Here is a 17,406-nt window from a genome sequence, read left to right as displayed (position 1 = left end):
AACACTGATGCACAATTCTCTCTCCAGTGATGAATAGTAAACAGACATCTGTGCCCATACTCCTAGACTTCCCTACAGCATTTAGCATTGTGGATCAGAGAGATGGCAAGGATCCAAAGAACTGTACTGAAGTCATTTAAGTCCTTTCTGAAGGCACATACAGAAAGTAAGGATGCAAGAAGCAATCTCAGCAGTGCAAATCTCTCCTCAGAGGACTGACAAACACACAATCTCTCCATTTGTATTCGAAACAATATAGATTCAAGCAACAACAAACAAATGGCATTGAAGCCAGAGTGGTACTTATCTCATGGAGGCATAAAGACATCCCAAACCCCAATTTTGTGATGTTTAGCTGAAATCAGAACTAGAGACTGAATGTGAACCCAGGCTTAGGCAAAGATGAAACGCTGAAGAATATGCAAACGTCAGCCCTACAACTGAGGGCAAATTTCAGCCACAGGCACTGATGCTCAGCCAATAGAGTTCACAATTTCTGCATTCCTCATGATTTCTTATTCCCAGAGGGGACTACTTTGAAGGGATCTTTCTAGTTCTCTTAGTCTCATCACTTAGCAATATATTGTATTTTCTATAAATCACTTAAAGCCAGTCTAATTTCAGACGGTGAGAAACCTTCGAGGAAGACCACCACTAAGAGAAAAGTCAGTACTTACTGAATCAGACAATGAAAATTATTATTAAACTTAACATCCCTCAGGTTTTGAACTTTATGTGGATGTCTTATCTGGTGCTATCAAGTGAGAATTCTAGATTATTGATCTACTGAACTTTTAATCATTACAAGGTGATTCACTTTTCCATTGAGCCATGAACCCCACACAAGACTCCAAAAAGCAAATAAGAAGTTAAACAGAAGTTTAGAATATAAATCTAACAGATGATGGCAAATTTCCATCCAGATTTGAATTTCATAGTTCAGAACAGTCTCTTCTGCAAACCAAGATCTAGAACGTGAATCACATACTTATATTCTCATTTAGAACATCTACAGAGAACAAAGTAAATGAAATATCTCTTGGGATCTTGAGCAAAAAAATGTTGAAAGGCTCAGCTTCAGCTCAGAAGTCTGTTATCGCGTGTGCTACGTTATATATAAACACTGAATGCTTTGGCAAATTCACTTTTCTGCAATGAATTATGTATGAACTGCTTTAAACCCCTTCTCCCTCCCTCTGCTAAGGGCAGTCAACAGTGTGCTCTCAGACTGATAAGTCACTCAGCTCATCCGTGGGTTTCAGTCACACACACAGCTGTGTCAGTCACGGCCCTGCATATGATCCCCTCCGTGAGTTGTTTTTTTGTTCTCAATGAACAAGTTGCCTGATAGTAAACTTTTCAGCAACAATGACTATTATTACATCTTTTGCTATTAATCCTTTTCGTGAAGCTTTTCTGATCTGCACAAATGTAAACCCTCATTAAGAGTCATACATCTTTTTTTTGTTTGTTTGTTTCTGTGTATATTACCACAAGGGAAACTCAAAGTCATTTCTCTCTCACTGATCCTTTGAGAGCCTGTGGCCACTGCTGATCTGTATTAATTGCTACTGAGAACTCAAAATCTGCATCTTCAAAATAGGCCAGAATAGTTCCCCTCATCATTATGTCTACTGCAGCACCATTTTACCATAAAAACCCTGAGCATGATGAGGTTGGAGTCTTCTGTGAGTTCAGAGTAAGAAATCATTTCCGGGGAATTACATTTGCAAAACAATTTAGGGTTTTTTCCTTAAGACAGTAATTTCAACTCTTTCCAGGTTCTTCTACGTATATCTGAACCCACCACAGTTTGGCAATCTAGAATATAAAGAATTTTCTTCATATATTTATGTCATTAGGCTTACAGTTTCCTCTTCTCTGAAACAGTCTTTCCATTAGAGTAATCATCATCTAAATTTGGCCCAAACCTGCACATTCAAAACCAGATATGCAACAGGCATACTCAAGTATTGAGGACAAGTTCATGGGATTAAACAGAACAAGCACAAAAATTCAAGAATGACAGAAATAAAAAGATCTCTAAACTCTCTTACATCTGAAAACTCACTACTTCAGGGAAGTAGAGGCACACTGAAAAACATTAAAAAACTGCCAAAACTGTTGGAATATATTCAGTCTACGTGAATATAAACAAAGAAAATGTGTACAAAAAGTTTCATCCTAGACATATCTGAAATCCACCTCAGTATGTGTGCATTTACTGAAAGACTAATCAGAAAAATAATGGGTTTGCCTTAAAATTCTTTCTTCAGCATGTCACTGCTTTATCAAATCCAGTGGTGTGACCTTCCCGTTCAAGTCTGCTTTATTAGCTCAAGGGCACTAACAACAGTCTTCACACAAATACCTTAAAACTTAATTAATAACTTGAGGTATCAAATATAGGTACAAATCTGAAAGACAGACTTCCCCAACTGTTGGCATTTCCAGTAAGAGAAACCATTGCTTCCTGACAGCAGGTGCCAAGAAATGAGAGAGACTAAAGCATTGTTTAAATATAAAGTAAGGATCTGGAAGCCATGGAGGTGTTATGATCAAACAGTCAAAGGCTGAGGAAACGAGATGGCAAAAAATTTAAACAGGTGAAGAAACAAACCCCACTGTGGGGTGACCAGTGACCAATAAGAGTTCATAGAAACGTTCATTTAAAAACCTGAAGGTGGTATTTTCACAGATTCTGATAAAATGCTCATCAAATTTGAACTCCAAAAGACTGGTATCTACATTCACTAAAAAAACCAGCTTACTATGCATAGTAGCTGTCAACTTCAGACACTGATTGAAATATTCTTAAAACTGCAGCTTTATTTGCATTTTTATATGAATTATCTACAGCTCAAAAATGCTTAAAAATAAAACCTTGAAGAACTGTAAGCTAACCAAGTTGGGTTTTTTCCCCCCTACATTGGAATGTATTTAATATTCCACAGCATGTGACTTCTGTGAAACATAGATTCACCACACATTTGGGCAAGCACAAAAAGCTAGCTTTCAGGGTTCAGATGAGAATATACTTAAGTGCATGTTGCAGAGTTTGATAGAAACTGGATTGCCAAAGAAACTTATCAACCATAACAGCCCAAAAGAGGAAACACTAAATACTAATAACATTGTTTTATATTCGTGACTAATTGTCAAGCCATGAAATACCTTGTAGAGAATTGAATCTACAGCAAGATGTAGGTGAAGAAAGATACACCTCTAAAGCAGGAAAATTAGAAAGTCTGACCAATAATTCAGAAATCCAGCAAAAAGAATTTTCTGTTAAAGTCAAAAAAGGAAGGTGAAAAGTTAGTATACACAACTGGGAAAAACTCAAAAGTAAGATCAATGGCAAGGTTTAGAAGCTGTATTTGGCTGAACATCAAATCTTGCTTAGCCTCTCAAGTCCATAAGTGTTTTACAAAGAGAAACAAAATCCTAAAATCTTCCCCTTCTTATGCTAGACCAGTAAGCAAAGACATATGCCAGGTACAGGTGCACAGTGCAAGCATCTGCAGCGTTTCTAAGACAATAGTGCACATCAATAATGTATTTAAGGCACAAGCCAGAGTGAAATCAATGGCCTAGATCCAATTCTGGAGCAGATTGCAACAGCCACGCTCCATCTTTGGATTACAAGAGGGAGTCTTGCAAAAAGCACATAATAGGTGGCATCTCAGTGTTATGGGCCTTGGATTCACGCTAAAATGAAAAAAAAAATCTAGCTTGTAAATGATACAAAGACTCTGAGAATGTAGTTTGGTAGGTGGCATCTAGGTCTGCACCTCAACATTTTATGGACAGATAACAGAACAGTCACTATCTCAGAAGGAGAAAACCTAAACCATTTCAGTGCATTCTGCAGTCACTGTCAGGTTGGCAGGAAAAAACAATTGTTTCAGTCTAAACCCATTTATCATTATTTTAAAATAATGTAAAGGAGCTTGACAAAACTCCTCAGTCATATATCAGGATTCATGTGAAAAAGCAAACAAAACAAAAAACAAACAAAAATCCCCCAAAACAACCAAATAAACTTTTTTGGGATATGAAAGACTCTGAAAGTAACACTATATATCAACAAATGGAAAATTCAGAGGTGTTATTGTAAAAACCAACACTCAAACAACCCTTTATTCACTGAAAAAAAGCCCTCTTTAAAGCAGTGAGTATTTCACATTGCTTCATCTAGAAATGCATTTTCCTCTGGGATTTTCAGGTTCTTCCTCTCTCTCTTCATTCCCAGGATTCAAATCCTCATTAGTGTGGGTTAGTTTCAGTTCAGCTGCTTTGCTCTCTTTCAGAAGCAGGGCCAATCTCACCCCTGCCCACTCAGTACTGCTCACCTCTCACTGAAGAGCATCAACTCAGATCTCTCCTACCCAGCAGCCTAAAATCTCTTAACCATGAAGTACAAATTACCCACAATGACTGAGTGTGCTCCAGTCCTTCATTTAATTTCCTCTTTTATTGTCCCCGTGTGACATTAGCCACTCGCATCTGGATAGGAAACAATATTTGCAACATGTCAACAGCTACAGCAGCTCATACACACAACATTATAGGTCCATCACCAGCCTTCAGGGTGTTTCCATCAAAGGACTCCATACTGGGAGTGCTGCTTTCCTAAGCTCCCTCAGAGATGCATATCCTGAAAACACTTCTGATATGCTCCACCTTCATTGCCTGTGCCAAAGGTACATGCACATATGGAGCGATAGGGTACTGGTAAAGTTTATGCATATATCAGGAACAAATGCTTGTTCTGTCTACTCCATTCACTCCTAGCTCCTCAGAGTGTTATCTGAGAAAGAATAGGAGGGTCTGGAAAGCAACATGAATTTTCCACGTTTCTTTAGTTGCCATGTTCTCTTGGTTTGCACCAGCAATCTGGAATGACTACGACAGCACAAAGCTAGCATGCACTTTAGGCTTCTCCCTAAAACGTTATCACGCCCCACCAAAAAGTAAGTCTAATTAGAAAACTGATTTAAAAATCAATGTAGTATTGAGCTACTAAATAGCCTTTAACTATAATTTTTCAGAGAGAAAAGAGAAACAGACCATGGAAGTCAGTATGTTACTGAAAATCACATGGTATTTGCTTCTCTCCTTGGTCTTCACCTCTTCCTTTCTCAAAAAACATATTCTTAAAAGAATGCAGCTCTGTTGATACACATAACATGTAATCTGAAGCCTGTCTATGGCAAACCCAATAATGCATTCAGGCTAACACATGCATTTAGATCTGTTGCAGAAATCTCAAGAGCATTCCATTAGAAGAACCCCAGAGGTGTCCCAGCCCCTGGAGCTGGGGTATCATGTCCTCTGGAACACATACCAGTCTCTGGTCTGATTTTTCTGATGATTTCCCTTCTGCACAGGTTAACTGTCTGGGCTGCTAAATGAGATCACTAGCTCAGCTGCTTTCTTACAGCTTTAGTATTGTTTGTAAGGCAATGAGATTGGAAATTAGATCCATATTTTTATCTTTGCAATCTCCTTTTGGTAAGGCCATAATACTGTATGTATTACAGAGAAACAACACTGCTAATGCTGTGTTAAACTGAAAACCAAACAAGAACCCTTCCACTCAAAATCCCCAGCTTGATCTCTTCCAGAAGTAACATCAGAATTCTGTTATTGTACAAGACCACAGGAGGAAGTTTTACGTGATCAAGCAAAGGAGAAGGGATCACGTCGTCTGTTAGCAGCAGGACAATCCTCCTACGTGAGCTTTGAAAAGCTCTTCCATACTCACATCAACTAAATGGGAGAAGATTTTTCCTATTTCTACGGTGTGGCTGCATCCCTTCATCCACTGTTTACAGCTTCTGGATGTTGGAATTGTAAGATTCATGGAGGTGTCTATTAAGGAAATCCCAGAAGAAGTGGGGTTTGGAAAGGGCATGTGCAGTGCAACATGAAGCTCATCCAGTCACACAGTCTTGAGACAGTTCACATGCAAATATTTTGGGGATGTTCAAACTGCACTAACAACACTGCAAATGTTCTAAGCTAACTCCAAATCTTAAGAGTAAACATTGACCCTATATAAATTCTAAATACCGTCTACTTATTTACTTACTGACATGTTGAGTTTAATTTACCAATCATCTTGACATCCTGTGGCTAATTGTAATAATTACAATTAATTTTTCTCTGACTCCTTTTTGAGAAAGTAAAATTATTCTAGAATAGGGCATGAATCTTCAGGTGAGTTTCAACACAGAATATCCACAAACAATTCCCCTTGCCTCTCTGGTACTTCACTTGTGTTACACAAGAGGAGAGTTCGGATCAACTTCCCAGTTTTCTCTTTAGCTGGCCATACCAAACCTTACAAACAGAAAACTCCGACTGGCAGAAATAGAGACTCAGTTCTGCTAGCACTGTCCTCCTTTTGAAATTTGGGTTCTACTACAGCTCCCCAAAACAGATCTCCTCCCCACACATTAAAAGGTTTATACCCACATACAACTGCATTGTGACAAGGATGGAGGGAAGCCTGTTAGATGGGCAGACAAGAAAGACTTGATTGAATAAGACACAGAGAAAAGTATCTCTTATACAATGAAGTAATTTTTCTTAATGTTTTAAATAAATGCTGCTTTTCATTCCTCCCAAACTGCATTTATAGTATAATTATATGATTGCTGGGGGCTTCATATAGCTGAATTATAGGGTGTCTCTTCTGCATTTAGTTTGTGAAAGAGTCTCTCTGCTTCCCTTCATATCTCTAACCACCGACAAGGATACTCTCAAGGCATTCTATAATTCAATTACAGCTCTCCTCTGAGAAACATATAATTTTATAGAAAGATTTAAGCCATCATGTATCCCTTTTTTTTTTTTCCTGTTATGAAAGCATTTGTCTAAAGTCTGGTATTAAATTTAAATAGGTCTGAAACAATCGTAACCCAATAGTTTTCAACTGTGCCATTTGACAGTTGTCAGGCTGGCACAACCCCCCAAGCTCCCTTTTAAATTCAAGTGCTGTACGGGCTAAGTACGTGTTGCACAGAAAACACCACACAGGGAGTGCATGACAGGTCGTGTGTAAACCCACATGATATATGTGCTCACCTCAACTTCTATGAAGCAACACTGTACATAAATAGACACACAGATTCAATGTAATTCAACTGTAACATCACATTCTTAGCTGCTGTACTGGGTGTGATATGCTAATTAGAATGCGAGACACAAATGTCTGAGCTAATTAGTAAACGTCATTATAGCATCAAAAATGCTTCCCCATCACACAGGTTTTTCCAGGCACAGAAAATACTGGTTTGTAACAAATCAGAAAGTGTTACATATGTTTTTTTGTTTTTTTTCTAAGGAGTGAATGGTGATTTTAGTGAAAAACTAAAGAAATACTCAATGAAAAATTCCCACTCGGCTCAATTTCTCACATGCTTCACAGCAAAGGAAAGCCTAACTAGTGCAAGTAACTACCTCAAACAATCTACAGCCAGTCTGTATTCATATCCTAACAGAAAGGCAAAACCTTGCAAATAGCAGAAGGTCTACAATCACTGCACAGCTCATAGGTATAACGAGTTCTACAATTAAAGAGGTAGATAAAAAATGGGTTTAGTTTTGCAAATCTTAACCAGGTTCATTTCCATTGTTTTACTCTGTTAGTTCTATCATTCAACTGAAATTAAGTTTATCTTCTATTTTAAATCCACTTTAGGGATTAAAAAAAATTAATTCATTTAAATAAAGATTATTTTACTCTTTAAAGATTCTAATCTAGTCTTAGTTTTCTAAAAACTAATATTTATTATGAAACATATATTTCCTATTATCAATATCACGTAGGCCACAAAGTATTATTAGAAGAATACAACATTTGAAGCTTGAACTTCAGCTTGATCAAATATAATCGGATGGAAAACTGAGTGAATTGTAAAGAAAAATAATGCAAGTATCTCGTAAATGCATACAATTGTGAGAGGAAGGAAAAGAAGTAAGAAATCTGGTCACAGTTCTGAAATGCTTTGGCACCAATGAGTTTAATCTCCTGAATAGAGGCACATGAGTTTGTTCACCCTGGTGTAACTGAGGCTTTGCAATGTCAGAGACTACCCATGGTAGGCACCTGAACTGTTTTTATCAGGCCACCAGCAACAGCTTTTCCAAATGCCTGAGTTCAAAGAGAAATTGGCTTTGTTCTCAATATATTCGTCAGGAACTTTACTACCCTGAGGCACTCAGACATGTCTAAAAATCCATATATGTGGAAGGAACAATGCTTTTTGTAGCCAACATGTGGCACAACACAAGGAACATAACGCCAAATTCCAAACCCAGGGAAATAACATTCAGACTTCTTGACAACATACTCATGGTCAAGTCTTTTCTGATCTAGAATGCTGTAGTTATTTTAACCATGAGGTTGGAAAGCAAGAATTTTCACTGTTAATACATATTCTTTGTTTATACATAACAAAAAATACCTTTGTGTGTTTAAGTCATCACTTGTGGTTTTTCAGATGCCACCTGAAATGGATTCTGAAAGCGTCCCTGGGGCACAGAACTCCAGCTGTACCACACAAGGAAAACAGACTCCGTACATTTTCAAGTCATCTTTAACTTGAATTTATTTTAGTGTTTTTGAAATTTGCAGCCTCAAAGCAATCTCTGACTCATCTCTTTCTTCAGCAAAATCAAAACAAGCCATCAGAATAATTCAACTGCACCATGGCAGTTATTTTCTATTTCCTAGCATTTCAAGCATGACTGGATGGCAGCCAGTGCCAAATGCTGATTTTCGTAAGGGTAACCAGTAGCTACCTAGGGAAGGGAAGAAAGTTGCCCACTGACATATCGTATTTCATCTATCATAATTTGTCAGCTAAACCCAAGAAGGGTTTCTAAAAAGAGAATCTAGACAGCACTTCAAGAGTTTCATTTTTCAGATAACGCTCACAGCTGACAAAAAATGGGTCTTTAGAATTCTTTCAGGCTCCTGATGAAATTAAGCAGATATCCTGAACTATTTCAAAATTACATGAGGAAGTTTTCTGGATCAAGCAGTTCTAAAATGGTGTTATAAATGACACTGTAGTAACACTAAACTGACACTTAAAAATAGGGGATTTTAATTACCTTCATTTTACAAAGCAGACTGCAGTACCATAACTTTCACCACACAATATGATTCTTCTGCAGCAACAATCTAAACATTAAACATGCTTAAAAAAAAAGAAGTTATTTGTGCAAATTCAACAATTACAAAATACAAAATAACTAAAAAATTGTGACCTAGATAAAAATGGAAATTCCAACATAAATGCATCTGAAACCCATAATTCAAACTTAAAGAGAACTAAAACCTATGCCAAACAAGAAAACAAGTATCTGCATATCTCAGTTTATAACAACCAACAGATAGTTCATAAGTAAATCAAGTATAAACCAATGTACAGGCTGCCTGCAAGGCCCAGCTACTGATGTACTAATGATTCTTAAAAAGGGATCAAGAGGCTTTATGGAGAAATAAGAAAAAGTCAATATTATAATTAGAGCATCAACTATGTACCTACAGACCAAGAGAGCTGGCAATATTTTATATTCTACTCAATTTGGATGATTGCTGTTCACTAGAAAATTTTGGTGGTACGCAGGAATAATCCATTTTGCTATCACTTTCTATCAGTTTCAAACCAATATGAAATAGTCCATCATACAATAATCTCAGCTGTACCTTAAACTGCATATAAATAATGTTTCCTTCTGTAATGAATGTAGCCTTACTCAGTTTAACTGGAAATATGTTTTCATTTGAATTCTTTCATTTAAGAAAAGCTGTCCAACACTCACCCCTCTAGCTTGGGGCTTGAACAGCTTGCTCAGCTCTGCTCAATCATAAACTGCCCGTGTGACCTTGCACAAATCACTTTTCAGTGCATAAGGCTTAGATAATAACACTTCTTTACGTTGTAAGAGTATTTGGTGGATAAAGAAGTGGAGGAGTGCAAATTGCAGGGAAGCCACAATCATCAAAACTTTGCAGAGAGAGAGATTAACCTCCAGTTTTTCCATAATCCATTGTCAAATTCAGGTGTGGCGGAAACAGGTAGAAGATCGGTGAGAATAACTTCTTTTCTTGGATTTTCTGGTGCCTAATAGCCACAGCAACTAGTTTAATTTTGTTAAGATAGAGATTGTTTTGATTCTTTTATAGGAATCAAATTGTTGATGCCTTGAAACCCGACAAAACTGAGAACTAAAAAGGCAAACAGGTTATCCCAGGCGGGTCTCAGCCTCTCACTCACTTCAAGGACTGATCAGTTTGATCAACCTTAGCAAGCGCCTTTATTGCTCTCACTGTTTCTGGGACTCATTTATTTAGCCCAGATACAACATCCCTGTACCTGCAACTGAGATTGCATATGGAAAAACCAAACAGAAAACAACCCCTACCTTTGTCTAGAATCAAAAGGCAGCATCACTAACACAGGAACGATGAGCTATTTTTGCAACTGGTCAGAGCTCATCAGCCAGCAAACACGTGAGGCCTAGTGACTAAGTCCCATGTGATCCAACACAACTAAATAAAACAACCAAGCAAACAAAAAACCCAAACCAAACAAACTAGAGCTCAAGGTTTACCGACCAGTAATAGAAAATGTGCAGTAGTATCTTAGATTTTTCTGGGAAAGGGAAATATCTCTATATTCATGGAGACTGGGTTTGTTTTCAGTTTGTGCTGACAATGGACACGGGTGGATTCGGTCATTAATCTGCCTCCAGCTGTGGTGCTGGAGAGCACTTGACACATACAACCAAACTTAGCATTTAATTTCCTTTCACCTACATGTCAGAATCAGGGAAGTGCTGGGCATTTTTCTTCTATTTCAGTACTCCAAATTAAGTGCCTCAGGGCAGCTAATTGGTAATTCTAATGGGTGGTTACTTACTCTACACCTTACAGTGCCACCAGAATCATCTCCCTGACTATGAGTTTCATGACAGAGATCTTCCTCAAAGATAAAAGTGTATTTGAGAATGATGCAGAGGACGTCAAAATCATGCTTCAGATTTGCTACCAAATGCCCACTTGTGGTTCCACATCTTCCACATGTACTGCGGAAGACACAGAGAAAGGTTAGTTTGGATATTGTTGGCAAGCTGCCTGGAACTCCACTGTTACTTGTAAGGACTCAATCACTTGCTGTTGCCAGAAGGCACCTAGGCTAAGACAGGGAGTCAACTGGGATGGAGGGAAGAGATTAGTACAATGAGGGAAAAAAAGTAATGGGATAAATAACAACACCGCAGGCCTTGAAAGACAAAGCTTGCTGGAAAGAAAATACCACATCAGATTTGTTTCTAATAAGAAAGTAAGATTATGCCAGGAAGCCTTGAAGAGTAAAACTACTAAATCTCCATGACACTGATCCTTGGAACACAGTGGAATAATATATTTTAATACAGTGTTGAATTCTAACGAACTGCAAAGGCCTTATTAAAATGTTAAGCGAAGAAATAAAAAATATGAATTCCTCATAACTGTGAATATAAAAGGGAAATAAAGTACCTCTACCCTACTACATTTTTATCAGTGTATCAGAAAGTATCCTGACAGTTAATGAATAATCAACAAAAAAGCATAAGCATGTTTAGATTACTGTTGTGACAATTCATAGCTAGAGGTAAACAAAACAGAAATCCTCTACTTTCTATGTATAAAATATCCTTAAAAGATTAAAATGATAGTTCTGGTTTTGTACAGATTCAAACCTTTTGAAGGGAAAAATCTCTCACTATTATATATCTTTTATGACTATCATAATTTGGCATCTTTGCAAAAGGACAAAAAAAGGATAAGGGGTATACAATATTACTTCTAAAATTTGTCCTATTAAGTTTTCCTTTAGCTTCCAGGAACAGTCAAAACTTAAGTTACAACTTTTCTATAGCTGGCATCTTATTAACACAGTATTATGAACTCCAAGGATGTTCCTGGCTGCTGTGCCAAGTCCTTTGTGTACAAACCTTCAGTTCCCCAGTGACCTAAAGGAAGAGAAAACCTAATTCTAAGTGTGTAATATCTGCAAATAGAATAGATTATTTTCCCATAAAATAAATTACTAGCTTACCTAATTAGGTTGAAAGACCTGGTATGTAGACTATTTATTAATCAACTGAGTCAAAACCACCCAGTAAATAAAAATTATCCAGCCATGATATCTTAACTGAGCTTTAACTCAGTGGTAACTATGGAAATCTCAGTATTGTTGTGTATGGTTTGCAATAGCTACATACATTTTTATTATGGTGCCAGTATAAAAATGAGAAAAACCTCACAATTTTCCTTCTGATAAGAAGCAGGTGGTCTTTGAACAAGACTACAAAGTAATCTTCAAATAAAATGAATAACAAGGAAGCATGCCTGAAAATGGTAGATCAATGGCTTTCATTTAACACATACCAGTATTCTATCAAAGATTCATTTGTTTTTGACAATTAGCTGATGATAAAAGAACCTCCCAAATCTTTCAAGGAGTAAATATAAGACTAAAAAACTCAAAATAAGTTCAGTAAACATAAACATCTCTGTTGTCCCACCCCACCCCAACGATCCTCATCTGGTTGAAAACTGCAGCAAGCCCTGCTGTGTCTGGTCTGTGGCAATGCTGGCATGCTCTACTCTAGTAAAAAGAAAACTTTCCAAACCTGACCAGCCTCCTCAACACTTTTTCACAATCCCAGAGGTTGATCGTGTCAGCCTGTGACAGATAAATGAATCTAGGTGGGGGGAAATTGTGACCTGTTTTCATACAACAATTAGACCAAAGAAACACAGAACTGTTTGGCTTAGAATCTAGAGGCAAAAGGCAGAATGGAAATGTAGAACTTAGTCAGGCAAGGACTTTGATCACGCTGTTAGGACCTTGCTTTTAGCATTCAAGAAAACATTTATGAAATTCAAAGACAAACTGCATTTACAATTAATTTAAAAATATGTTTGTGTGGGAAAGGAACAAAATATTTTCTTCTGCATCTGCTCCCATTTTTTCCATTTGTCTCCAGCAATAAAATGCTATTTAATGTGCGTTTAGCATCAGGCATAAAAGCCCACAAAGTTACCATCCCACAACTTCAACTTGTGCTCAAAGAGAATTTCCTTAGCAAATTTTTTTATCATCACAAGAATCATGATTATCATGTCCATTAATTCTCTTGAAAATGATTCTAGACAGTATTGCTATTCACTACAAACACATTTACAAAGATGTATTACATTCTGCGATGGAGGGATTATTTGTTTGGCTTTTACATCAAGCAACAAATTTGTAGTCTGTCCAGAACAAACACACTATAAAGATGAGGGCAGATAACTTTTGCGTAAGTTCTGCCAGTTTTTTGATTATTTAAATTCCCTGAAACACATGGTCAGAAGGAAGTAAATGATTTCTTTGTATTTTTCTGAAGATTAAAAACCAAGAAGGCGAGAGAAAATGTGTATGTGTGTGGGGAAGTCAAAACAGCTACGGACCATTGCCAACACCAGCCACTTTTATGATTTCTTCCCAGCCAGCAGTTATAGAAGCAAGAGGTAACAGGGAACAGAAATGTTGTAGGGTTTAGATGCATCTATCATATTCAGAGCATTTACACACTGTCAATATAAAACCTGACTGGGAAGGAAGATTTATCAGACACTGATGACAGTTTTCAGCCATGAACGTCCATCACTTTCCTCCCAAAAGCTTGGCCTGGAGTCCCAGTCCTAAGCCTGAGGTGCTGAGGGAGGGAGTACAGATAGGCAGAGGGAGGGGAAAGATTTTGTCCAACTCATAATGAAGCCAACTGGTGTCTTGAGTGCTGACAACAGGGTAAGTAATTATCACACAGTAACATTACATGGAATGTAATTCTGAGTCCTGTGAATTCCAGACAATTGCATCCATACCAAGCACTGAATGTATCTGTAAGCACATAAGGGAACATCCCAGGACCCCATGCTCTTCTAAGACAGAGAAAAAACACTCAAAATGTGAGAGAAAAATGATGAGCCTATTGCACAGTTAGCAAGGTACAGACATATTAGACTGCCCAAAGAACCGGGTAAAATAAAGCGGGGCATCATTGTTTGGGAACATAATTTTCCCAGAAATGTTCTAATGACATTTGAGACAATGTCCTAAGAAATTTGAGTATCCTATCTCATATTAATTCCAACTACAATAATCTTTTGTAATAAAAAATTGTAACTCAAGCTTAAATTTAAAGGAGTGAAGGGAGGAACTGGGTAGAATTTTGGTTGCAAAAATAATTTGTCTTGGTTTTCCAATTACTTTGGAAATACTCAGTTGTTTAATAAGCAAACTACTGATGTATTATCCCTTAATAGCAGAAACAGAATTGGCTGGTTGGATGGATGGATCGATTTTTTCATTAATACATTCCACTTAGTAACATATGAACACTGTTGGCCTTGTAAACTTTCCTTCAACCCTCTTCTGACTCTTCAGACACAGCCAACTAAGACTCAGGCATCTATCAAAGAATTCATTGAAGTTATAATCACAGCCTTCACCCACAGGGTTGTCTTTGAGCCCGTTTCTATCCTTTGTCCGCATTTACTTCCCCTTCTTTTTAAGTTTTTGAACAAATTTTGACAGTCTCAGATAGCATAGTATTATTATATTAGTCAGAAGATGACTAATTCCTAATTCTTGTATTCTTAGGCAACTGCCTCAACAGGGGGAAGAGAGAGAGGCTGAAACACATCCTTATCAACAAATGCTGCTTCCCATCGTCATTCTCACCCTGATCGTAACACAACCATTTCTAAGACCTGTAAAACACCTACAAACCTCTCCCCCAAATAAAAGCTATGTTACGTTTTCCAATCCAGTGTTTTGATTATGGTATACACTGTGTTAGCTACTTTACAAAAACCCAACTAACTCAGTGCATTCAGCAAGCGTAAAATTTTCTAACTGTTAAGGCCACCTGGAAAAAGGCAGCCAGGCCTTTCAGCTCAAGCCCAACAGCTCAAATTTAACTCAAGTACCTGGTATAAGCCAAAGGATAAAAGAAACCAGTGAGACTGGGGTTTAGATGACCCTTCTTCCATTCACAGCACTGCTGTTTAATCAGTATATGGCAAAGTCAGACACTGACTGAAGGGTTTTATCCAAAGTCTTAACTCCCAGGGAAAACTGACAGACACCTGCATTAAAAGGTATCTGTAATTTGAAGTATAGGCATCAATGGGGCATAGAAGGGAGTTACTGTTAAACTGATTCTTGTAATGAAGCGAATCTCTGAGGTTAACTCCCTGTGCAGAGGCCTTTATGCAGCACTAAGTGACAGGGGAATGGAGCAAACAGGACACAACCCCTCTGCAAACACGTCTGCAGTCAAAGGTCAACCCTGGGTCAGGCCAGACAAAGCCACAGCCCGTCCCTGGCAGCAACCTCCTTACAGGAACTCAAGCAGAGCACTGGTGTGGAGCAGCAGCTGTCAACCTCCTTACATCTGCACTGTGATTAGGACAGAGGATTTAGATATTTGGATTTAGATATTTTAGATATTCATGGATTTAGATATTTGCAAGAAATGCTCCAACTCAAAAGGCTGCTAGCGGTAAATTTAGTATTTATTACTTTCTAAAGAAAATTCCTAACTGCATTTAGGGTTTATGGAATAAAAAAGAATCCTAAAGATAAAAAAATCATGTAGCCACAAGATGTTGGTTTATAAGGTAATGGAAACATGTACCTTGGACATTAAGGTAGCTGGTTGCTAATGAAAAACCAACTTACTAGAGAAAAGGTGTCAAAAACTCATGGAACAATTCTCAGAACAATTTTTAACATATAAATCAAGCATAAGGAAAACAAAATTAAGGAAATAATTAAAAATCAGTGAAAACTAAATAATATAAAAGCAAAAAAGTTTTGTTTGTAGGGGGCCTCTGGAGGTCCAACATCCTGCTCAAAGCAGGCCTAACTTCAACAGTAGGCAAGGTTTCCCACAGCCTTAGTCAGCCACCCTTTGACATTCCTAGGATCCCACACCTTCTCCAAACCCAAGATCAGTTGCTGCCAGTGAAGTATAAACTCAGCCCTTCCATCTGTCCCTTCCTTGCAGGGTCACCTCTTGCCCACCCCCATCCAGCCCACTGAAGCACTTAGAGTGAGAAAGACCTTGTGTGGGAGACTTGCAAAACCCATTTGGTATTGACTTCACACTGCTCCCACTACTAAGCTAACATCAAATGCTTATGAAAATTCCAGCCTACCAGCCTGCTAGCTGAAAATACTATTAATAATTAAACAGATAAAAAAAATTCTATTTTTTATCTACTTCCCATAATGGACACCCCATCTGTTGTCTATTAACCCTTAATTTGTAAGGAAAAAGGCTGAAGCTCTTCCTGTGATTCCTGGCAGGCTGTGTATTTATAGCCCATCTGAATGATTTTCTTTCATTTTTTTTAATGGGGGTGAAAGAAGATCTGTACAGTATTTTTATTTGTCTATAATGCATTATTGTCAAAATATCTGAGAAGTTACCCTTTTTCTGAGAAAAAGGTCAAAATCATGCACATACCATAGAATTCTTGCACCTAACAGATTTTGCCTAATAACAATTACACACAAGGTGTATATTTGTAGGTTCATATATAAACTACAAGTCATTTCACATGCATTTCATGGATGAGATGCCTGTTCTCTCCTCCCAGGTGATACTTTCAGACTATTAATCTTATTGTACAAAAACACCAAAGAAATTAATAACGTAAATCAAACTAGGTAAAACGAAACCTTATTCTTTAAAAGGGCTTACTAATCTTGTTGTCAAATCCAGGTGAAATATCTCAGCTTCTCTCCTCCAGAAGCAGAAGAAACAGCACTTAATGATCATTGCTTTCAGTAGCCAGTAACACAGCCCTGGTATTAGACACTTCTTTCCCAAACTGGCTGGAACCATCTCTGGGAAGGGTCCTGGTAGATCCCAAGTGAATTCTACAGGCCCATCCAGTCTGAATTACTGAAAATAGCAAAACAGCACATAACTTTTTTTAACATTAAAGGTACTTAGTAACATGCAACAGTAGGAAGTCCTGAAGAACTTATTCTTGTGTGTCTATGAAAAACCAGCGTCCAGTAAAAGTGTACACTGCATCCTAAGAGCCATTCTACATGCACAGTATAACAAAGAATTCTTTTTTATTGCAGTAAGATAACTATACACCCAGCAGTAAGACCCAACTGCCATTCAGAGTTACAAACAAAGCTTTTTAACTTGTTGCCACAATGAAAGGTGTGCAGTGCTATCAGACCTGGGGGTGTTCCCTGTTCTGCTGCTCACCTACACCCCCTGAGGAGACCAGGCGTCCCCTGAGGGTACCTGTCCCAGCAGGGA

At 37.8% G+C, this 17,406-nt stretch overlaps 1 protein-coding gene across 5 annotated transcripts in view; it reads right to left on the bottom strand.

Moving 5' to 3' along the window:
* Window positions 1-17,406, bottom strand: part of TENM1 (teneurin transmembrane protein 1) — a 548,864-nt gene that overhangs the window by 255,503 nt on the left and 275,955 nt on the right. The window lies entirely within an intron of this gene.

This window comes from Manacus candei, unplaced genomic scaffold (assembly GCF_025592945.1).
Source record: "Manacus candei isolate 608988 ecotype Guabito, Panama unplaced genomic scaffold, ASM2559294v1 h1tg000003l, whole genome shotgun sequence".
Lineage (NCBI taxonomy): Eukaryota > Metazoa > Chordata > Aves > Passeriformes > Pipridae > Manacus > Manacus candei.
This window is presented reverse-complemented; position numbering and strand designations above follow the sequence as displayed.